The sequence below is a fragment of the Ursus arctos genome, unplaced genomic scaffold (genome assembly GCF_023065955.2).
Source record: "Ursus arctos isolate Adak ecotype North America unplaced genomic scaffold, UrsArc2.0 scaffold_15, whole genome shotgun sequence".
Taxonomy (NCBI): Eukaryota; Metazoa; Chordata; class Mammalia; order Carnivora; family Ursidae; genus Ursus; species Ursus arctos.
Genome location: NW_026622819.1, coordinates 4,315,637 through 4,340,678, shown reverse-complemented (window position 1 = coordinate 4,340,678; position 25,042 = coordinate 4,315,637).

Sequence of the window (25,042 nt, the reverse complement as noted above, 5' to 3'; positions counted from 1 at the left end):
ACAGGGAATATTCTGGTGAAGCGCTCAATCAGGGAGGAGCCCGACGCGCACGCAGGGAGACCGCTGCCCTCACCTGCCTGGTCACAGCCAGACGGGGAGGCCGGCGCACGGCAGTGTGAGCCGAAAGGGGCAGCACCGATGTTGTGCCTCCTGGCTCCCTAAAGGCCCTGTCATTTTTATTAAAAATAAAGGAACTATTTTAGCCACTCCATTTGTTTTAAAGATTGCATAAATCCCAAAGAGTTTATATACATTTTACTACCGTAAAGCTAATTCCGATCATTGAACTGCAAGCCACTGGCTTGTGAACTTTGCAGTGCAGCCCTGCGGCCCGAGGGAGCTCTTCACCAAGTCCATTCACAGGCAAATCTCACAGGGACGCTGGGACAATGAGGTCTCTATGCAGTGGCCCAGGTGACCCCTGAGAGTCAGGACTTTTAGGAAGCTCCCATGCGATGCTGAGCCTGTTGCCCGCTTGGAGAAGCTTCTTGTCAGAGGGTTCTGCACGGTCCTGGGTTTCCCACCTGGCCTCCTATCCTGGGTTCCCACTCAGCAGCTTGTGGCATCAGGCAAGTCAGCAGACTCGTGTGGGTCCTTGGAGGACAGGGACTAATACAGAGGTTATGTTCCAGAGCCTGGAGGAGCATTGGCTGAGATGATGGAAGCACGGTGTTCTGCGCTCTTCTCAGCACACAGAAGGGGCTGCAGAGGGTCGCCTGACCTCCTTGTTCTTGTTGACACACCTCGGAGCTGCTAGGGAGGCCCCTGGGCATCAGAAGACAGCTTCACGAGCCGGGAGAAAGAGCTGGAGGGGGAAGCTCTGTCCTCCAGGGCCTCTCACCTCCCTGGGTTCCTGGCAGGAACCTGGGGCCCTGGGACCCTGGCTCTTTTCCCTGGGCGGACGCTGCGTCCCCATTCACTGCCATCGTGTGCCTGATCTCAGCATAAGCTATGACTATAATACGACTTTGAAACCGGTAAGTGATTCACCGAAGGTGGAATTCAAGCTTTCTTCCAACTAGTGACCTACCTCGTGGGGCTCCCTGAAGATACTTTCCAAACCGACAACACACCCACAGCTCCTCGGTGTAATGGAGAAATGAAGGGATCTCGTGAGAAGGACATCGCTCAGTCTTCCATAGTGAAGACTGGTTTCTCAGGTGGTTAAGCTCATTCTCTGACAAGGATTTTTATCATACTCATCAGAGAGTAAAGTTTACTGAATTTATCTCTAAATTTGGGGGCTATGTCTCTTTTTGAAGCAGGCATACCAACTGCCCTTGGTCACAAGTAATGGAGTATTGAATAGCTATTATGTTTCTGCATATTAGAATTACAACGATGAAGCCATCTTGGTAAACTTAATAGCAAGTAAGATCTATCATGGTGCAACTGATGAGGGAACGGAAGGCAAGCTGAGGACAAAGCAGAAGGTTTGTCCCCCCCCCCCCCCCACCCATGGGATGTATGTGACATTCCTTAGGCACTCCTGGCTGCCCTAAAGGACAAAGAAATAGTCCTTACTCCCTACAGCCCATTGACAAGTCCTTGAAACATGCTCAGTGACATTCCTCTAGGAACTCAGCTGCCTCGATGTTAATACTTTGCTAAGGGCAAAAGGCAGTCCTAGCCTGACCCCCTCCCCTCCACCAAGATCCTGTACGTATAAAAATTCCTTCGGAAACTTCCTTTATCTCTAACCCCCCAAGATACGTATTGGCAAGCATCCCCCAAGCATATGGCCCACCGATATACATCTGAAGGGTCTCATGACTAAGGCTTTATTAGACGGTAATAAATGAACTTTTCCCAACAGTAGCTAGCCCCCTCAAGGTCCTGGAGACCTTGCTTCCAAAATTCCTTAGAGACTTACGCTATCGCTATCCCTAGCCCCCTCCCCACTTGAGGGTATAAAATAAGCCATTTCTCACAACCCCGGGGCAGCAGCTCTTTCTGCCCACGGGTCCTGTCCCTGCGCTTTAATAAACCACCATTTTGCACCAAAGACGTCTCAAGAATTCTCTCTCGGTCGTCAGCTCTGGACCCCACCCCACTGAACCTCACCTATAGTCACCTGTACCTCATCACAGCCATTTCCAGGGGTTGGTTTGATTCCTGTTTCCAAGAAAGCAGCCTCATGCTGTTAGAGATTGCTGCGCCTGGTGGTGGGGAGGAAAGGAGAGTGTCTTAGTGATCACCTAACTTACCGTTCTCCTTCCTAGCACAGATAAACCAAAAAATGGGGCCAATAACTTAAATATCTTGTCCAAAGTCACCAGATTTGGGTCTCATTTTAATGTATGTTCAAATGCATGTGCAGAAATGTGGCAAACATGAGTCTAGATGGGATCACTCACTTTCCAGAAATGATCTCAACAAAAATGCCTAATTATAAATGAATGGCTCCAACTGGGGTAACAAGAAATCTGTTCTTTGTATTGAGATGATATATAAGGTATTCGGGCTGCATGGCGCCCCCTGAGGTGGAGATCAACAGCAGCTGCTCCACACCCGCGGCTGGGGGGTTGGGGGGGTGTGGGGCGATGAGTAATGAGAGCACACGACAGTGGCTGGTGCCCAACAAAGCCCTCAGAAGCCACATGGAGACCGGGAATCTGCAAATCCTCCCCTCTCAGCGGCCAACGTGTTTCATCAGAACAGATCCTGATTAACTCAGGAAGAAGAGTCTGGCCCATTTTTTATCAGAAAACCTGGCTGAAAGCCCGAGGGACTAATATATGAGGAGGTGATGACTTTCTTGCCGACCAAACAAGCACACACACTCCCTCCGATGGCCGCTCAGTCCATTAGTCTAGACACTGAACATATTTCAAGCCTGGCTGAGAGGAGTCAGAGGTCTCGCCGATGCCCGGGGGTTGTTTTTCAGCCCACTGCTGATGCGTTCTAGGCTCCACGTGTAGGTTTCGGTACTGAGCAATTGCAAGGAAACCACCAAGTTGAACGTAGGTAATGTGATTAGTAGACAGCAATAAAATGCAAACGCACCGGGGGAGATGGGAAGTTGCACTAAATGTCTTGAGGAAAGTCAGTCACATGTAAGTGCAACACTCAGAGTCCAAGCTGGTGGAACGTTGTAAAGTAGTTTGAGAGAAAAGGCACGACCGATCTAGTTTTCAGAGAAATCAGTGCTCCCGAGAGAGATTAAATTCAGCTGAAGGCCCTCGTTGCCACTCCGGAGGGAACTTACCCTGTTCAGTCCTGGTGTAGACCAGCGTCCTGTAGCTGTCACATGCAAGTGTCACAGACTGGAAATTCACCGCCTCACAGCTCCGGCGGCCAGAAGTCCAAGACCAAGGTGCCGGCAGGCTGTGCTCCCTCCGAGGCGCTGAGTGGACTCTTGCCTCTTCTTACCTCTGATCGTGGCTGCTGATCCCGGGCCCTCCTGGCTTGCAGCCGCCTCACTGCCTCCATCTTCGTGTTCCTCCTCAGGCCGTCACGTCACCATCCTCCAGGGACACCGGTGCCAGAGCATCAAGGGTGCACTGAGCTCCCGCACTGCAGTGATCCTATTTTCAAATGAGATCACATTCTAGGTGCTGGAGGGTAGGGTGTCAACACATCTTTTGGGGGCGTATAATTGAACCCACAGCACCAAGGAAGGACGACACAGGCTCTGTGATGCGGGCACGTTCCCCCTTTTGGGCGTTCCTGCTGTCATCTTGAGTTGCACTTGCTCTGTGTTCTTTCCTCGTAACTATTCACGGTCTGTACTCCCGGGAGGCCTAGTGAAGAGCATTCTTAAGTGTATGCATGGCAGCCGTCTGGCCACCGTCATGATAAATTCACCATCCCAGCAGGTCTTGAGGCCCCAGAAGCATCCGAGACACCTCTTTGTTAGTAGACAGCTGGGTCAGGACCAGCAAGTTAGAAATGACAAGGCCAGGCTTGGGGACCTGAGCCAGGCTTTGAGTTCCTAGCAGGGAAGAGTTCTGTCATCAGATTGGCTGCGGGTGTGGACCTGTGTGTGTGTGTGTGTGTGCACACATGTGCTGGCGAGGGGCAAGCAGATATTTCAGATACATGACTTGGTAGCTACAAGTGCCTCTGAGCATCCAGGGAAATTTGATTTACTATAGGCTTACTCCTTTTTTTTACACTATGATTGTCTATACTCCCTATGCTGTGCTTTTCATCCCCATAACTTATTTATTTTATAACTGGAAGTTTGTGCCCCTTAACCCCCTTCAGGGATTTCTCCCACCCCCCGCCTCTCCCCCACCCCCGGTGACCCTTTGGTAATCATCAGTGTGCTCTCGGCAGGTAGAAGTCTGCTTCTGGTTTCTGTTTGTTTGTTTTATTTTTGAGATTCCACATGTAAGTAAAATCATACGGTATTGTCTTTCTCTGTCTGAAAGCTTTCAGTCAGATACCCTCTCAGTCCAACCAGACAACCCCCAACACGTCCGGAGTGTTAGAACATGGGAGAGGGAGGCGGCCACCTTGCAAGGGTCCGCGCGTTAATAGGACATACAAGAGTCAGACATAGTGGCTATTTATCCCGGGAAGCCTGATTCCAGCTTCTGCCTTCTCCGGCCTTGGGGCATCCCCGGGAGAGGGGGGCTTATGGGTCAGGTGACCCGCTTGGGACGCAGGGCAGAGGTCTAGTCCCTCCACCTAAGCCCCGCTGGCCCTGTCCTCCCGCACTGTCTGTCCCGATGCCTGGAAGACCCTCGGAGGATGGGGCTGGCTGGACGCTTCTTCCCTGGGCATGGTGATGGCCATGCTAAGGGCCTCCACCTGTTTGCAGGGGAAACACAAAATGCAGTGGTGGGTTGCCAGTGTGGAAAATGGTCTCCTCCATGATTTCTGGAATCCGTGACTGGAGAGCACCCCACACATCTTATCCTGACGGTTTGGCACGTGTCTAATCTTTGACTGCGGCCAAACCACCTTGCCTGGCACCCAGATCCGTTCTTCTTCTTTTTTTTTAGTTAATCTTTGATTCCCTCTATGTTTGCTTTGCTGCTGCCTTCTTTGGTATTCCCATCTGTCAAATTGTTTTTCTCCCTAACGCCTATGGATACATCAGGCTGTTTATTTGATAAAGCTGCTGTTTGCTGCCCTTGGTGGCACAGGCATCGAAATAGAAGCACACACCAGTGGTGGGGACGGCCACACTCTCGGGGAGAGAGCACAATGCCTCACTTGCAGCAGCTGTGCTGGACTTTCCCCGGCAGGTGGTTGATTTTCTTGCTCCAGAATGAGACTCCCAGACAAAATCTCCCAGAGGTGGGTAAAACCATGGCCTAGGGGATGTTTTATTTGGTTGTATTCATTGTATTCAATTCTAATTTATATAATAATCAAGAGTATTTAAACCCCTTTCAGGGGGCTCCTGGGTGGCTCAGTCAGCTGAGTGTCTGACTCTAGGTTTCAGCTCAGGTCATGATCTCTAGGTGGTGACTGAGCCCCGAGTGGGTCTCTATGCTCGGTGGGGAGTCTGCCTGAGATTCTCTCCCTCTGCTCCTCCCCCAGCTCGCACTTCCTCCCTCTTTCTCTCTAAAATAAATAAATAAATAAATGTTTTACAAAAACCTTTCAGGACCAACACACTTTGAAAGGATATCTCCGTGTGAGCAGAGCACCTAAAGAAAACAGACGGAAAGGTATTTGCAGACCCGAAACCTTAGGGCCATGTGCCACGTCCCCACTTGGATGGACTTGGACTGTCCATTTTATTCCATCTGGAAGAAATCTAACACTGATGTCTCCGAATCACTTCTCGGCAGAAGACATCCCTAGACTTAATTTCCTGAAGCTTTTGGTGAGGCCCAAGCGTTGGAAGGTTTCCGAGGCCAGCGAGGGTTGGGGGAGGGCGGTGCTTCGGATCAACTCTGTCCAGGGCCAGTGGGTGGCACTGGGCTCCGTGTGTGCCATACCGTAACTGTGCCCTCTTTTCCACCCATTTTTAGACTTGAAGGTGTGTCTTCTCAGAGGCAGACTTCCCACAAACCTTCCACAGTTACCTAAATAAATACGGAATAAAAGTTGTATTTTCAGCCTGTTTTAAAGGTAATTCTCATCTCACATGCTCATCCCCTGTCAGTCTGCTCACGACCTCAAGACTGAGAGGTGCCGGTAGAATATTGTTTTAACTTCATCCGTGTGCGTAACTTGTTATTTTATTGTGAGGCTCACAACTCTAATTTTATTTTAAACATGTGGAAAACAATCTTAAGAGCAAAGAATGCTGGAGTAGGTTTTGAAAAATAATTTAAGGCAGTCTGCCATTGTCTATGCTTCTCACTGGTAAATAATTAAAAGGCAAAGAGAAATCCATCTAGAACAGCATCTTCAGGGCTCTGCAGCCACTGGTAAGCAAAGCAAATTAAAATCCCCCCTTATTCTGCAGCAGGATACCGTCAGAAAATCCCACTTGATCTTCCTGTTGTTCATTGAACTTTCGTGCCTCGGTTTTCTCGCTCCTACTGTTCTAGCTGTTTGGAATCTCAGTTTCTGTCTTGCTTAAGCCACACGTTACTGAAGATCCAGTTGAGTCGTCTTCTTGGGAAGACCGTCCACGGCATGAGGTCTTCTCCACTCTGCTCCCCACGGACCTCTGCCTGGCTCACCGCAGAGCTCCATGTTGCTGTCTCACGGCTGGAATTCTATTCTCCAGATGCTAATGAAGGAGCCACGTGACATTTCAGAGTCTACTGGGCTTTATTTTGGAATTAAGTAAGAAATGCCTTTGTAGCTATGATAAGATTCATTTATCATATCTATTACTCCTTTAGAACACGACTCCTTAAAGAAAGACACTTGCTTTCTTCATCTTTTATTCTTCTCATCCCACCAGTTACTCCTCTTTGAATGAATATTGAATAATATGTACTCCGTAGTTGTTGACTTTTTCTTAGCTTAAGTAACATTGCTCACGGTTTTATTTTTTAAACAGGGTATGCTTTTCTCCCTAAATAATGCCCCCACCTACTCCCAAATATGTGCTTCCTAATCCCTGGAATCTGTAAGCATGGAATCTTCCTTGGTGGCAGGCACTTTGCAGGTGTGATTAAGGTCACCAACCTTGAGATAGGGAGATTATCCTAGATTATCCCACTGGGCTCGATCTAATCCTATGAGCTCTTACTATCAGAGAACCTTTCCTGGCTCTGGTCAGTGATAGACACAGGACAGTAGAAGGTCAGAGAGATGCCACATGAGGACTTGACCCATCATTGCTGGTTTTGAAGATAAAGTAGGGAAGCAGGAAGCAAGGAATGCAGGAGCCTCTAGAAGCCAGGAAAGGGGAGGAACAGATTTTTCTTGTATTAGTTTCCCAGGACTGTTATAACACATAACCATATACGTGAGTGGCTTAAAATAATATAAAATTATTGTCTCACTGTACAAGAGACAGAGAGTTCAGGGTGTCAGCAGGACCATCCTTTCCTTAAAGGCTCTTGGAGAGGATCCTTTCTTGCCTTTTCCCGCTGTTGGTGATTTCTGTTGTAAGGGTCAAGGGCAGGCCCCCTGAAAACTGACCACTGACATGCAGATTATGCTGAGCTGAAAACAATCAAAGTCCAAAAGACTCAGGGAGAATTTTTTTTTTTTTTGAGAGAGAGAGCGCACATGCGTGCAAGCATGTGAGCTGGAATGGGGGGGGGGGGAGAAGGGCAGAGGAAGAGAGAGAGAATCTTAAGCAGGTTCCATGCCCAGTGCAGAGTCCCATGTGGGGCTCCATCTCACAAACTCTGAGATCATGACCTGAGCAGAAATCAAAATCAAGAGTCGGACACTTAACCAACTGAGTCACCCAGGCACTCCTCAGAAAGAAATTTTGACCTTCCCCCAACAACTGCCTAAAAAAATTTAGACAGAGGATCTGCTCCAAAAAGAGAGGCTTCACCATGGATAAATACACTGTAATATGAGTTAGGTATGGTGGCCAGGGAGGGACCTAGCAAAGCCCATTTGATCAAAGGCCTCTACGTCCCGTTGTTTCTGAGTCACCCAGCACATGTTTGTGTACCCAATATTAATTACTCTATTTCATCTTCCTGTGAACTGCATTCCTTCCTTTTGAAGTCCCAGAACTCTGACCCCTTCTCCTTAGTTCAGGATGACATATATACATCATTTTGCCTGACTACCTTTGGAATTTTGTGTCTAAATGGGCTCCCCATATGTACAAAATTAAATTTTATTTTCTCCTGTTCATCTGTCTCATGTCAATTTGACTCTTGATCCAGCTAGAAGAATCTCAAAGGGCATAGAAGATTTTTCCTCCCCCCAGTCTGGCAGTCCTTGACATCCGCTGGTGCTCTCCCTGTGTGTCTCTCTGTCTCTGTGTTAGTCTTTTATGAGGTCTTCAAACACTGTATTATGGCCCATGTTAAGTCAGTATGACATCACCTTCATTTCACTAATTACACCTACAAAGACCCTATTTCCAAAAGGGTCACATTCTGAGGTTCCAAGCAGACGTGATTTTGAAGGGAGACCATTCCACCCCAGACACTCCTGTACAGCCTCCAGAAGGAACACGGTCCTGACAACACTTTGATTTCATCCAGTAAGAACCATTTTGTATTTCAACTTCCAGAACTGTAAAACAAAAACATGTGTTTTGTTCAAGTCACTACATTTGTGGTAATTTGTTCCAGCAGCTGTAGGAAAGTAGACCGTGCCAGCTGAGGTCACCAATTTTGCTTTATTATCAACCACGCACATTATAGTTACCCTGTGCTCTCTTCATCCACCAAGGACAAAGTATTCTTAAATAGGACGGAGTAACATAAGTCACTGTCGGTGATCTCTTCAATCAATTGCAATAAAGGGCACCACAAAGTGCTGTAAAGTTCTCCTGCACTGTCTGTTGGTGTTAAAGTGTATCCAACTGTGTTGTTTCCATAGGATCACAGCTTTGAGACCATAAACTGGCTGTAAATGCATACCATCCCTGGAGCATCTTGGAGTTGATATACTGAGCTACTCAAGCACGCTGTCTGTCCTTCATTGTAACCCCTAAAATCACGGTGAACGGTGGCAGCCAATGGAATGATTTCTCCTTTTTCACGCCAAAGCTGAGAAATTCGGACAATACTTAAGGACACAGTTCTGATTCCACACACGCACCATGTGAATAACAGAGGAACTGAAGGAGCTGATGCTGGACTGCCAGGTGCCAGGAGGAGACTCACATTCCACACACCTTGAAAGAGACAGTTGCTCATTTATAAACACTGCTGTAAAAATACCGTATATACAAGAAACAGCACAGAGGATCACAGGGGAAGGGAGGGAAAACTGAGTGGGAAGAAATGAGAGAGGGAAACAACCCATGTGAGAGACACTGAACTCTAGGAAACAAACTGAGGGTTGTTGGAGGGCAGGTGGGTGGGGGGACGGGGTGACTGGGTGACGGGCATTAAGGAGGGCACGTGATAGAATGAGCACTGGGGTTATGCGCAACTGATGAATTACTGACCTCTACCTCTGAAACTAATGATGGATTATATGTTGGCTAATTGAATTTAAATAAAAAATAAATTAAAAAATAAAAAATTAAACAAAAAACCCCAAAAATAAATAAAAATAAAAATACCATAAAATCCTGCCCAGTCTTTTCCCTTTGAGCTGTTCTTGCATTTTAGTTCAACCAAGAAATTACAAAAAAAACCCCCACAGAATCAGTAAATAAAGCACAGCTCCAGGAGGGGGACACAGGGACCCCAGGCCTGAGCGATGGGGTTACAGTGTCATGGTAGACCATTCTGATGGCTGGCCTCCCACTCCCACCTGAGAACACGTGGAACTGGGTCCTTGAGAAGATGACCTAGTCCTGTCCGTTGGTCTGTTCCTCTCACCACACGTCCCAACAATCAGTGCTGGGTCTTGATGGTACATTCCCAAAGTTAGGACTTTCATCTCACGTTATGTGTTTCAGATATGGGGATTATGATAGAGAATCATAATACATTCTTCCAACATAAAATATTGACCCTCTAAAACAGTAGCTCTCTGTCAAAACTCAGGGGAAATTAACGAGGAGGAATTTGGACAGCCTGATGTTATTAGGAGCTAAGTGCAATTTTGTCTCAGAATTTTGACTCATATACATAAATGTGTATGTGTGTGTGTGCATATATCTCTACACACCCATACACACACAGGATATATACAGGAGACATCCCATACGTGTACACAGGATGACCATATGCCTATATATATTTTCTGACATGCATCACAGAAATACCACATTGCTACATGTCTGCTCGGGTTCAGTGAATTTCTATATTAAGCCCTGCAAATGAGATCAGAACTCTTACTAAATTAGCAAATGCAGAGCAGTGGATAAATTTCATCTTTGACATGGTCTCCTGGGAAGCGTCTCGGCATTTTAATATGAAATGAGGAGCAAGATAATTTCCAGAGTGAGCGCGATCTGCCTGTGTGTCCCCACCAAAGCATGCGGTAATATTCGTCCACGGTAGATTAATGGTCCCCTTTGTTTGGTGGTGTAGGAAGAAAGGAGACAAACGATAATAGGAAACATTCGGCTGCAGTGGCTTCCAGACCCAGTGAGAGAAGGAGGCGCACCCTGATTTGGCGGCAGCACTGGGAATGTCCCCGGCCCCAGGAGGCTTACTGGGCTGGGGTCTCTCTGAGGCAAGAGCTGTTGCAAAACTAAAATCCGGTGCCAAGTGCAATGTGCATCAGCACCAGCGCCTTGAGGCTGTAAGTGGAAAACCAGGTGGCAGAAATGAATGTCCCCGTGCTTGCCTGTCTGGAAGCCGGTTAGGACGCTGAAAGATTGCCGGGCTTTCCCTCCGGGCGAGGACTCATGCCGTGTTAGCTGGCTTCTCTGGCTGGGCCGCTCCAAATTTCCAGACTGACGGGATTATTAGTGGTGCCACTTGGTGGGACAGTGACTCGGTGGTGGTGTCCGCCCCACGCCCCGGGATCAAAGGCCCGGCGAGCCCACCTAGACCGTCCGAGGGCTGGGCTCAGAGCCTGGAGGGCTCATCGGGCCAGGACCAGGGTTCAGGGCTCAGGATGGGCCTCCGGGGTTTGCTCTGCCTTTTATATGTGGCGTTGACAAAGACGGAGATATTTTTGGAGTCTTTTCCTCCCGTTTCACACAGAGATGACATTTCCCTGAGTATCCCCTAATTACTTCCCTGAATGATTTGTTAGCGAGTTCCCTATGCAACAAAGCCATGAAAATACGGTAACAACCGTAAATCTCCCTGCCGAAGCCAGATGAAGTATTGCTATCAGAGCGTTTGTGTGTCAAACATAAAAATGAAGAATCCCTCCTCCCCCCTCAGTAAATCAGAATGCAATGTCAGGGCCCCGCGTCCCAGGTCCTCGGGAGTAGCAGGCCGTGGAGAAGCAGCCCCTTGTCCAGGTCACGGAGCACGGTGACGTGGGGGAGCCAAAGACCCTCTCCCCTCATTTCTCATCCTGGGGGGGGGGGCAGGTCAGGGCAGTGTGACCAGACTTTAACTTCGGGCGGCGACACCTGTTGTGTGCTTTTTCATCCCCCAGGATGTTTAATTACGGCCCTCTAGATAGGTTTTTCACCAAGATTGATTTTAATTCGCTCTTACAGGAGGTGGGCCTGGCAGGCTGAGCATGGATCCGTTAGAACGGCTCCTCAAGAAAAGGTTGGGAAAGAGGTCTTTAAAATTACAATCACTAATATTAATCTCAGGCCTCGGATCCGCAGACTCGCAGCACAATCCAGGCATTGGTCTTATCGATCTTCGTAAGAACCTCGGGCGAGCAGGAGGCAAACAGGCTCACCTTTCTGCTCTGGTCAAGAGAGGACCCAGCAGAGTGGGGCTGCACCTGCAGGGCTCCTGGGGCTGCAGACCGGGGTCCACCCTGGCGGGGCTTCTGGCTGGCCTCAGCTCCCCTCTGGACTTCCTGCGTGACATGAATATTCATGAGGCCCAGCCACTTACCCTCAGAGCCGCTTATCCCATTTGTGCTAACACCGTCAACAGCTTCCAGGCTTTAAATTCAACTTTGACGTTATTCTGTCCTTTGATTTTTTTTTGTTAAAGGTAACACGACTTATAAAAGGGTCCGAGTGCTTAAATAATTTGTGGATGGGAACGTGAAATTAGAAAACTCTGAATTTATGCTCACAGAATGCAAGACATCTGCTCCCAGAAAACAAAGGGCCATAAATACCAATATTAGACAAGAATCCCAGTCTCTCTCTTCCCCGCTAGGGCATTTCAGACTCAGGGATGTAATGACCAGCAAGACTGAGTTCTGGTAATTAGTCCTTTACCCATGGAAGATGGCGGCTTTATTATTTGCAAGCCTTTAATGTCTAATTATTTACAGAACATTTAGTCGGAGGTGGAGAGACCAATAAAGAGACACATGACCTTCAGGCTCCTTGGAAAGCCGACTTCCCGGCAGGGGGAGCCCGGAACAGACCTGCTCACAGGAAATCCCAGTGGTTTTTCTTTCAAACCAGTGCACAGCCTCAAACTTAATTATCTCCCAGCCAGGGCGGAGGAGGATTCTGGGGGAGAGGCCCTCCAATTGTGTGCTACTCTGATTTTTTATAATGACCATTTCCCAGCATTACCTTTGCTGTTGCTGACAAGTATCAATTAAAAGACACAAGAAAATGTCTATTTTAAGGTTTGGGAGCTACTGTTTGCCCAACCCCGCTATTTTCGGCTAAGTACACGTGCTCTCTGTGTGTGGCAGAGAATGGTGCGTGAAAACAGGCAGACATAGCCTTTCTCTACCTCCTCAGCGTTATTTCCACATTAAAAGCTAACAGTGTGAGATGCTAGAACAAGGAAAGTTAGGAGACAAGGTATGGCTGTGATCACGAATATTCTTCAACAGTTATAATTCACATACCATACAATTCGCTCATGTAAAGGGTGCAAATTCAGTGATTCTTGGCCATTTCACGGACAGGTGCAAAATCACCAGTCAATTTTAGGACATTTCCATCACCCCAGAAATTAACCCATAGCCTTTGCTTAAGCCCCTTCCCCCCACCCCATCCCTTGCCACCCACCAGTCTACTTAATGTCTCCATAGATTTGCCCGTTCTGGACAGTCCGTATACAGGGAATCGTGTCGTATGTGTTCTTCATGGCTGGGCTGTTTCACGCAGCGGTGTGTTCTGAGGGCCACCCACCTTCTAGCATGTTCCGCACTCCATCCTTTGTTATGGCGCCTGATCGCACGGAGGTACCACAGTTTGCTTATCCTTCTGTCCCTTGACGGGAGTTTGGGTTGTTTCTACCGTTCAAGTGTGAGGAATCAGTGTACAAGTGTGCATGGACGCATTGTTTCGTTCCTCCTGGGGAGACACCTCAGTGCGGAAGTGCTGGGTCATGTGACGACTCCATGTTGAACTGTCTGAGGAGCTGCCCGAGTGTCTTCCAGAACAGCCACGCTCCACATTCCCACCGGCAGTGTGTGGGGGCTCCAAATGATCGTTCGGGTTCACAGGTTGTTCACACCTTTCATTCTACACCACCCGTCCCTGGGCACCCCGTTCTCTCTGGGGGGGAATAGAGCCACCGTGCACCCAATCTCTTTGTCCCCATCATCGTCGAAGCTCCCTTTGCACACCTGCTGCTCGAGTCCTCCAAAGCAGAGCAGAGTGACACAAGAGAAGCCCAGTGCCATCCGGGGGCTCTCTCACTGCCCTCGTGACAGCGTGGGCCAAGCGATTCCTCTGCTTCAGGTAACGGGCCACCCTCGCAGGGCCCACCTATTAGCTGGGCTTGCCGGGGTGACCGGGTGTGTTTCCTCCAAACGTCCCTGTGAGGGGTAGCACAGCACACGCTTCCCCTGGGCAGAGCTCCCGCCTCTTCCCGGCTGAGTCGGGTCTAGCTGTGTGACAGGGCGGCCGAGTCCTCCTCTCGGCCCTGCTTACCTCATCTCTAGCAATGCTGCCTCAAAAAGAAAATAGGAAATGACCAATACAAGGTAACCGCCCATCCCCGTGAGCTTCCTTCCTTCCCCGCTTCCCTTCCTCCCTCCTTTCCTCCCACTTACCCTCTCTCCCCCCTCCCTCCCTCCCTTCCCTTCTCCATTCCTCTCTTCCTCCCTCCCTCCCTCCCTTTCTCCCTTCTTTCCTTCCTTCCTTCCTTCCTTCCTTCCTTCCTTCCTTCCTTTCTCCCTTCCTTCCTTCCTTCCTTCCTTCCTTCCTTCCTTCCTTCCTTCCTTATCTCTTCCCTTCCTTGGTGAATATGAGATCACATAGACCGATCGATTTATTCAGCTCACTCAATGGAAAGAGAAAGAGTTGGGATGTTTTAATTAAAATTCTAATGATCTTCTCTGGCACACCAGTGTTGGGCTTGGGTGACGTTTTTATTGGTTGGAAAGATTAAATATAAGAGAATTTAGGATTCTGGTGGATTTCTCATTAAATGTATTCATTAAGTTTTTTTTCTTACGGAGATGACTTTCTTACCTTGTAATATTAAAAATATTTTTGTGTTAGTTGTCCTGGGATTATTGTCATGGCCATACTTGCTGGTCTCATTTTGGTAATAGTTCTGTAGAATGCAAATTTCTGGCATCCAATGACCTAGACAGCAGGGGTTGGTAAATTTTTCCTGTAAAGGGCCAGAGAGTAAACGGTTTCCTGTTGGCAGGCTGTGCGGGCTCTGTTGCAAATACTCAGCTCTGCTGTTGTAGACAAAAGTTGATACACACGGTGGTTAAGCAACAGGTGTGCATGGTCAGACTTTGCCCACCCCCAACCTAGAGGGTCACCAGGATGGCGTGCCAGCCTCTGGACACACAGTAAGTGGTCACCTAGGATGAGGATGCCGGAAGGATGGCAGAGTTCAGTGAGTTTACTGTCCTCGCTTCTGCTTACAGGGTCATTGCTGATCATTTTCTTGAAGCCGAATGACAAAGGTGGTGGGTGGTGTCACTCTGAGCATGGTGGTTGGTAAGTGAATCACTCAAACTGGCCCCCAAGAGAGACAAGGCTATCCAACAGAGCCTAGCTGGACCCGTGGCTTCCTGCCAGGAAGAACAGCACCACGTGACTTGAGTGGAACACAGAGGCCCCCCAAAAAGGAAGGCAGGCCAGATTCTGAGGCGCACTCAGGAGGTGAGAAACAGGAGAGGAAAAGAGCCCAGATAAAGGGGGAAGCAGCCCTTTTCTTGGGACGATCTGGTCAGAGTTGCGGCCCTGTGCAAAGGGTACTGTCCCGTCAGAGGGTCAGAGGTCTGTCCTCACCAGCAGGGGGGTCAGAGCTCACAGGAGCAGTGGCATCCAGGGTGAGGAGCACCTTCGGAAGCTGCGTGGAATTTCGTGACCTTTGCTACGGAACCTCCACTGGGTGCTCATCACATGACACAAGGCACCTTCTGGTCAGTGTTCTTTCGGATGGACTGGTTCGCTTGGGTCGGGTTGAAGGTTGGAGCTTGCAGACATAACGCCCCTGTTATCTGCAGCGTTAGGTCAGCAACTCTTCATTCAGCACCTCTTGCTGCTAGACGCTGTTCTGGTGTGGGGTTTTCTGACACGGGCATGCATATGCAGCAAGGTCCAGCAACAAATACAAGTTATGGCAACAAGATCCTGCCAGACTGGTCAGTCTGGACAGTTGCATCTTGAAGGTGAATGGTGAGAACACACTGGGCCCTAAGGACACAAGGCTGGAGGTTTGGCGTATTGGTTACCCACTGCTATATAACGAATCACCCCAAAGCTTCGAGGCTCACACAGGTGCTGCCTCACACTTTCTGTAGGCCGGGATCCAGGATTGGTTTAACCAGGTATCCTGGCTCAGGTTCTTTCGCGTGGTTGCACTTGATCTACGGCGGGGGTGGCGTCATGTCACGATTAAGCTGGGGCTGCTTCCGAACCCGCTCACATGATTGTTGGCAGGTCTCAGTGTGCTGCTGGCTACAGGTCAGAGACGTCAGTTGCTTGCCACATGAGGCTTTTCCTATGGCTGTTCACAACATGGCAGCCGGCTTTCCTGAGTGAGCGAGCTAAGGGAGAACGAGAGAGAGAGTACTGCTCTGAAGAGTGAAATCATTTTATGACCCATCTTGGGAAGTGACATCATCGCCTCCACCATATGCTCCTGGCCACACAGACCAACCCTGGTGTGATACAGGAGAGGACCTCACAAGGGTGTGATCTAAGGAGCCGAGATTCGCTACAGAGCCTCTTGGAGGCTGGCTACCACACTGGGTTAGCATCAGAATGAACCCATCTCCAGGCACTTTCCAGGCCCAGCTGCAGGAAGGTATCCTGATGTTGGAGATGGGTCCGTGTCACTGGGAACAGTGACAACTTGCCAGCTGTGGGCAATACCAAAGATGAACTAAAGCACAGCCCGTCATCTCTCTGCTCTTAGGGAGAGGCGGCATGAAGCCACACACACCAACGTACAACAAGAACATTCACTCTTTTTAGGGGCGCCTGGGGGGCTCAGTCAGTGAAGCGTGTGCATTCGGCTCAGGTCATGATCTTGGGGTCCTGGGATGGAGCCCCGTGTAGGGCTCCCTGCTCAGCAGGGAATCTGTTTGTCCCTCTGCCCTTCCCTTGCTCCCCCTCACTTGTGTTCTCTCTCTCACTCTCTCTCTCAAATAAATAAATAAAATCTTAAAAAAAAATCCACTCTTTTCATCAAGTGAGAAAACACCAGTGGGCATGTGGACTGCATGTGTGGCAAGGGAAGGAAATAGGTAAGAACAGAAATTGGAAAAAATGGAAAATCATCGGTTAGGAAACTCTAAGACATTGGTGCTGGTAGAAAAAATAATATTCATCAGTCATGAACAATGTAGACAACATAGCATAACATATATGAGGGAAAAAATATTATTTTAGAAAGTTCACCTAGGTCGTGAAAGTGGATGTGTCCCCTTGTCAGACAAATTCACTGCCTTTTGGATCAGGAATGTCTGAAGGTGGCTTCTGGGGACCAGAGCAGAAGTGAGTCTGGTAAAATAGGTCTGAGCTTCCCATTCAGCCACCCATTCAGTCACTCTCCCCAGCCCGGTGACTTCATGTCCCTCTGTGCTTTCTGTAGGGAGATGAAAGGGGAGATACACTATCAGTGGGACGATAGACGTGCTTCCTCTGAGGGCCGCATATGGCATCTCTCTACCGAGTGAAAAGTTCCCAGAGAAGCACAAGGAAACCACACGAGGATCCGTGGGTCACTGCCACTAATGTGTCCCCACAGATGGTGCTCAGCAGTGAAGCTCAGCATGAGAGCGGCCATAGAGACCAGGGGGGATCCTTGGGGTCACGGGGGTCCGGGAAGATCTCAGCAAACAGCAGAGTCACTGCTACTAGATCTTGCCATAGGAAAGAGCCGCCCGTGGAGAGGGCGTTGCGTGCTGTGAACTTAAAATCACAGCTGAAGCCAACTTTAGGCAATTTACTTGTTCCCCTTAGCATGCAATTCAAAGTTCTGAAAAGTTCCCTGGGTTAGAAATTGGTTCAGCTTAAGGCAATATAGGTTTCCTTGCCTATTTTTATCAGAACTAGCCGTTCGCAGGTAAAGAATAGTTGTCAACCATTGAAATCTGCCATCGGTTCCTGGAAGTCGGGCCTGCAAAAACGGATGACTCGCAGTGGAGACCTAAGTGGGGTGGAAAACTTTGGGGGTGCTCAGGATAAAATTTAAAGAGGCTCCTGGGGACAAGATGGGGACCCCAACAAGGGATGTAGAGAAAATCCTTCATCAAAAGAAACCAAAATTTAAATTTCAAATTCAATATGAAAGGTCCAGCCTTGTCCATGATTGTCCAACATTCCATTGGTCCTGTATCATTTAAAGTTAAGGTTCCCAAATTTCAGCGTATCTTCTAATGACCTGGAGGAACTTTAAAAAATTTCAAGACTCTATCCCTAGAGATTATCACATAACAGGGTTTGGAAAGGGCCCAAGTATGTGTATTTTTAACAGATGCCCCAGGTGTTTGAAGTCTGGAGTCCAAGGGTCATGTTTAGGGAAATATGATTGAGAGAAAATACATGGATGAGTTTGATGGGAACTTGTAGTCAAAGGTGCTTACAGGAAGGTGGAGAGAAAGCACTGTGCAGAGCAGTGACTTATAGAATTTGGAAAAGTCTCAAAGAGTCATCACACCTTGAATCAGGTCCAGGGGCTGTTGTTAAAAAACTCAGGAACATTTCTGGATAATCCAGGCCAAGGCACGTTCCACCATCATCTTTGTCACACGCATCACTTAGCTGCGAGATCTTGGTCTCTGTGTGCACTTGTGATGAGTAAAGTGCTCGTGTCCACAGCTCACTGTCTTTGTAATTAGACACATTCTTAATCCCCAGTGTTTTACAAGAATCTTTTCAATGTGAAATTGCGAAATCGTGTTTTGGCATTTGCTCTGGACACATTTGCACTCCGTCAATGATAACTGTTAATTATGCAAGAGAGGAAAATCCCAAAGACTATTTGAGGAAGAATTCTGTTGGCATGAGTAACTTAAAGAATCAACTTCTCTTTGTTCTAAATAAAAGAAAGTATAGTATAGATCCCAAGAAAGTGAAAAACAGCCTTGTTGGCAGCTGAACTGCGATATTCCTAAGTGAGCATTAAGAATGGTCCAAGATTATAAATAATTTGTGGACAAGGCCACTCCAAGACCACATAGGGAACAAGACAGAGACAACGCCTCTCTCCCACATAAGACCTCTCTATACCTCCGCTCTCAACATGAGTGATTCTTATCAGTGAAACCTCAGGTCTACCTTCTCTTAGATACAACTTAATGTACCCAATCACCAAGTTATCTTCACTTGTTGACACTATTCGATTCAGAATGCCATGCCACTTTCCTAAACCCTCCTCAGAATCACTCAGAGGAACCCCAAATCCTGTAGGTCCTTCCCAGCACCTTCTTACTGATGTCCAGCAAGCTCCATAACCCTAATGTTCAGCTGTATGTGTGTACCTAGTGGTACTTGGCCTGGGGGCTTTAACAAGTGGGGCTCCACTGAGATTTGGCCATGATCTATCTGCTGTAGATGAGAACCCTTAACTTGGTAACCATGGGACATTTGAGAACCCTTGAATTTCCATGGGCTCAGGGCCACCTTGCTTCAGTGATGAAGTCAGTGTCTTCCTAAATATGGGGTCCAAATCCTTCACTGATCCCCTCAGTTTGGGGTTTATTTTGGTCCCTGGGCTTCTAACCTCCTAACACAGGGCACTCTTGTGCACTACTTGGCCAGCCTCTGGTATATTGATGAGGGCACGGACCCAATATTCCCATCACTTGAGCTTGGCTCTGGGTAGTGTGTGTTTGGAGATCTTCTCAAACCAGCATGCGGGAATACATTTTAACATGGTTTGTCTTTTCAAAATTTTATAAGGACATTCTTCCCATTGTCTCTGTGCACTGAGAGCTGCTTTGCTTAGATGCATTTGCTTGAAGCTGGGGTTTAGAAAGCCTCAGTTGGTGGTGACTGCTCTTTGGGCAAATTCTAGAGACACGTGGTTGCAGATGCCTCATTTGCACTGAATGGTGCTGCCGGAGTCTCTACCTTTATGTCAGTCTACAGTAGATAATCATCCATTTCATTGGCTTATGTTATTTGATTAGCACATGCACACATCTCTCTAGATGACCTATTTCATGAAATACAAGTTGGAATTATAGTGCCCATTTTGGGGAACATTGGACGTGAACAGCTTGTTTATTTGAAAGAAAACGGGAACAGAACTTAGAAACAAAATCTCAAGTATCCTATGAAACAGATGCAATTTCAGTTCTAGAATTGCTCCCCAGATGATTCTTTAGGTAATAAATAAAAAAATTGGCAAAACTTAAATCTCTCTTACCTTCCTATTTGTGTACCTTCTTTCTTTCCCCAGGTCCTCCTGCTCCTGAACCATTCTGATGGTCTTAATGTCCACAAAATGGCGACTTCCATGTGAAACAGATTCTAATACTTCCTGATCCATGGACTGTACCCCACGTCTGTTTTCATCCCAGGGCCATTATTAAAGATCTCTGAATCCAAAGAGCCTATGGATAGTGAGACTGAAGAATTCGGATTTGTTGGGCACATAGCCTTCCCTGACCATTACCAATAAGACCTTTATTTGGTGAGACCAGAAAACACAAACACTTGCCTTGAGACAATTAGCTGGCATGACCCTGAAAGGAATTTAAAGATCAATGAACCAGTAAATAAAGAAAGGAGCTGCCATATTGGCAAAGGAAGGTGACCCTTATCATCACGATGAGCTAGCGTTTCTGCTCAAGAGATCTTCAGGGAGAATATCTGAGATCTGGGAGTCACCGAGATGCCTCTTCCTGCCTCTGTGCCCCATGGTGACAGCGGATGGGCAAATTGCAGCAACCACAGCCAGGAAGAAAAATGCAATCAAGGATCACGCCCCTCAAGACAGGAAGTATGGATCCAAAACTGTGGGAGTCTAGAATGGGTGATGGAGAAGGGAACTGACAAGTTCCATTTACTGCTGAGATCACCCACGACAGCAGAGACTGTAGCTTTTCCCACAGTTCTCCTCCTTCAGGTCTTTCCTTCTTATTGTGGTAGCGAGCACAAACATAAACGTTGCCATTTTAGCTCTTTGACGTGTACGGTTCAGTAGTCTTCAGCAAGTCCATGTTGTTATGTGGCCATCACCACCATCCTCCTCCAGAACTCTTAGCCACTGAAACTCTAAATCCATTAAATGACTGCCATCCCCGCAGTCCCTGGAAACCACCATTCTACTCTCGGTATCTATGATTTTGACTACTGTACGTACCTCACTGGTACAGATTCAGAGAGTTTTATCTTTGTGTGACTGGCTTCCTTCACTGAGTATAATGTCCTCGAGGCTCATTCATGCTGTAACATGTGACAGAATTTCCGTCTTTTTTTAAGCCTGAGTAATAATCCACTGCGTGCGTATATCACATTCTGCTTATCCATTCATCCATCTTTGGGTGCTTCGCCTTTTAGCTATTGTGAATCATGCTGCCAAGAATACGGACGTACAAAGATCTCTTTGAGCTCCTGCCTTCATTTCTCTTGGCTATATACTCAGAAGTGGAATAGCTGGTTCATTTTATGTCTTTTTAATAGTCTGTGGCTGGCCACCAGCATGCAGATGAAGATGGAGCTGGTTTAACGTGACCGTGAGTAGACACCAGTGGTGGCGGTGGGGATGGAGCTCTGGGTGCCCGTGTCATGTTGTCACGTCCCCGAGTGGATTCTAGGCGCAGTGGATGGACAGTTGCCATGCAAGCTATCAGGGTCCCACTGCAGAGCCTGCTTCCCCTCCTTGCCTCAGTTTTGCATGTGTGTGTGTTTTATTTGGTGGCGTTTTTGCTTGCTGGCTTGTTTTTTGGAATGCAGTGTGATTTTTTTCAGTGTGTGCAGGGCAGCCTGGAAATGTTGGGGGAAATTCTTCTGCGGGAATCCGAAACCCAAGGGAATATCCTGTTCTCCGGAGAAACAATTCCGAGGAGCGTCCACATCAGCCCCGGGCGTCTGCAGCACGTCCGCGCTCCGTCCCGCGGCGAGGAGAGCCCAGCAGCAAAAGGACAGTACCCCTCCTATCTCATTACTCAACGTCCAGGGATTTCCTCCCAAACAGACCACATGCGCTCAAGCCACAGGTTCAGCTCTAGAATGAACCCAAAAGAAGACGACCGGTCAAAATCCCCACCTGTTCCTATGGCTGTGTAAGAATCGCCAAAATATTACATACATAAAAGGCAAAATAACCAGCATTTGATTTTAGGTCTTTGGTTTATTAACCTTCCAGAATTTAGAGCTTCTGATTTTTATGTATTTATTTATTTCTTCTGGGGAATAGAGCTCTGTCAGGTCATTACACAGAAGAAATCATGCTTTTTCTTAAGCTTTTCCCTTCCAAAGCCGGGGAGGAGAGGTAATAGAAAAATCAGAAATATGCAGAGAAATCTAACAGATGAAAAATGTTCCTGTGTACTTATTTCCAACCAAATAAAAGTAGATAGCAGCAGATTTAATGATGGTGATGACCAGGTTTTACTGCTGTTTCTGAATTCATGACATAGACACAGCCTTGAGATTTGCCTAAATCATAAATTTATCAAATGCACAGAGTCACTGGGGTATTTTTTGGTCGGGCTGTAATTGCTCACCAGTTGATATTTCACATCTAATTAGGTTGGTTTCTTTCAGGGTGGTAGAAACCTCGGCGCAGTCGGAGACGCTGGAAAACTTACTTACTATGTGCATCTCCATTTTGAAATGAAAAGGTCATATGATAAAAATGGTTGATCTTAATAAGCTCTGCTTAATTTCATATTTCATCATCTTTGAGCTATCCCAGGAGGGAATGAATGCCAAGGAAACTCTTAATGGTTATGATCGTGATGATTTACGTTTCGAATTATAATGATTCTCTTCATTTTAGACAGCTTATTTGACATGTTCATAATAGGGGCATTTTTTTGAGACTACTGGGAGTTTTAATAAGCTAGGTTCATTTCAGCCTATTCCTGCATTTTGTACCGAATGGTGGTAAGAAAGTAATAATTGATACTTATTTTTTTCCTTTTGGTTCCCACCTGGTATGGGTTGACTTTTGTTGCCCCCAAATTCTCATGTTGAAGCCCTGACCCCCAGTGTGACAGTATTTGGGCCTTTAGAGAGATAATTAAGGTTAAATGAGGTCGTCAAGGTGGGGCCCCAATCTGATAAGAGATAAGATAAAAAGAGAAAGACCAGAGCATTCTCGCGCGCTCTCTCTCTCAGCGCACGGAGAAGCTGTACGAGGACACAGCAAAAAGCAGCTGTCTGCAAGCCAGGAGGAGAGCTGTCACCAGGAACCAGCCCTACTCACACCTTGATCTCGGAATTCCAGCCTCCAAAACGGTGAGAACACCAATGTCTGTTGTTTCAGCCGCCAGCCTGTGGCATTCTGTCATGGCAGCCTGAGTGGACTGAGGTGCCATCCCTCCTGGGATGTGTGTTCCTAGGCACAGATACTCTTATTCAGCTCGGTACACCCCAAAGCACTAGGACGATGTCTTCGATAGGTGGGTGCATACTTATTGCATTTAGGTCTATTTGAGAAATGTCTATGGAGAGCATGCAGAGGCGTGAGCTCCACGACTTGGGGAGGAGCAAGTCCCAGACCTCACTGTTAGGGGCTTTGCTCCCAACAATGAGCAAATGTGGGACTTGGGTGTCTGTCCCACACACAGCACACAGCCAGAGCAGGGCACCAGAGAACAGACAGAAGGATCCACTTATTTCATGGCAGCTTTTCTCCTGAAGATCCATATGTTTTAAGACTACTGATTACATCAATGCCTCCATCAGTCCAAGCACCACAGGGAAAGTCAATCTGATCCTATCAGTGTCAAGGATGCTGCGGAGGTGGCCTCCCTTATCTCACAGCAGCTCCAGCAGAGCCACCTGTGGTCCTGGTTCCTCAGGCAGCCTGCTGGGATTTGTACTCAACCCCCACGTCAGGGTTCTGGGCATTGAGTGTGGTGTGGTCTCTCTTTGCACCTCCCTCCCGTGGAAGTGCCCCATCATTGGCTGGGCCCTGCCTCCCACCCTCCACCCCTGCCCAGGCCTCCCTCTCAAAGGGGCAGACGGGAAAAATCCTGTGACATTGAATTAGCAGCCACTTCTGAGCCTTGAAAGTGAAAGGCTCCATACGTGACCTTGCAGGGACCGCCTCAGTGGCGGGGAAAGATAGAACACAGCAATCTGTTCCTCTTCTGAGACGGTCCCTTCCTTTGCCCCATGTCTCCACTGGCCCCATCTGAATGTCATCTCTTCAAATGCAGGAATAGGAAGACATCTGTGCCCCCGTGTGATCTGGGGTGTCTTCACCAGCACCGGAGAGATGGACTTTCTCAGCTCTCAGAAGCTGTGTTAAACATTATCAGAATTTGTCTGCTTAGGAGACAATTTGGGCTGAGTAGCTAACCCTTTGACACCTTAGCCTGAAGGACATCCAGAAACAACTTCACTCAGCTTTGAAGAGGGTACAGTCAGGGTGCCACGCTGGCCCAACCATTCTTCGCCTCCCCTGGGATCACTTTACTGCATACTTAGAACCCGGAAAGGGAAAGAGAGAAACAAAGCAAGAGAAATAAAAGGGGGGTGCCATTTTAGAGGAAGAATATTCAAATAAAAAAATCTACAGAAGATGGGGGGGTAAACAGAAGTGGGGATGAAGCATGAGAGACTATGGACTCTGAGAAACAAACTGAGGGCTTCAGAGGGGAGGGGGTGGGGGAATGGGATAGGCTGGTGATGGGTATTAAGGAGAGCACGTATTGCACGGAGCATTGGGTGTTATACGCAAACGATGAATCACGGAACACGACATCAACAACTGGGGGATGTACTGTATGGTGACTAACATAACAAAATAAAAAATTATTATTAAAAAAATCTACAGAAGATAAAAATTGACAGCTGTGGTCCCACAGTATAACCCTACTTCAAGTGGAAGGAAGTAAATGAATGACCTCTTTGGGTCCCATCTGGAAACACAGAGCACGATCTGGAGGAAGAACTGAAGACCAGACTCTTTTGAGTGATGATAAAGGAATAGTAACTTTGAGTTGCCAGGATCAATGAGAGGAGGGGTGTGGACATGAAAGGAAAGGGTTCAAAAGGGCTGGGGAGAGAGAGGAGTCCAAACCCGCCCACGAGACACTCTCAGGGAAAGAACTCACTCCTGCCAGTGCATTTCTGAGGACCAAAATCTCAGGCCGTGCTAGCTCAAACTCTGTTCATCTCAGCATGCAAACAAAATGGTTTTCTTTCCAGAATCTTCCTCTGCTAGCTCAGAAAGGGCTGTAAAATTTCTACACATATTACCTTATGTTGCTAGTGCTTTGGGGCAATGACAGAAGAGGGAACTTGTCCAGTGTAGGGCAGACACTGAGATGGAGAGAAAGCAGAAGCATCGGGTACGTGAGGACAGGTGAGCTGGCAGGTCAGCAACACCAGGGCCCTCGGAGACAGCAGAGGAAGGTCATCGGGAATTCCCTAGGGCACCGTATTCACTTTCTATGGTTGCTGTGACAAATTAGCACACAT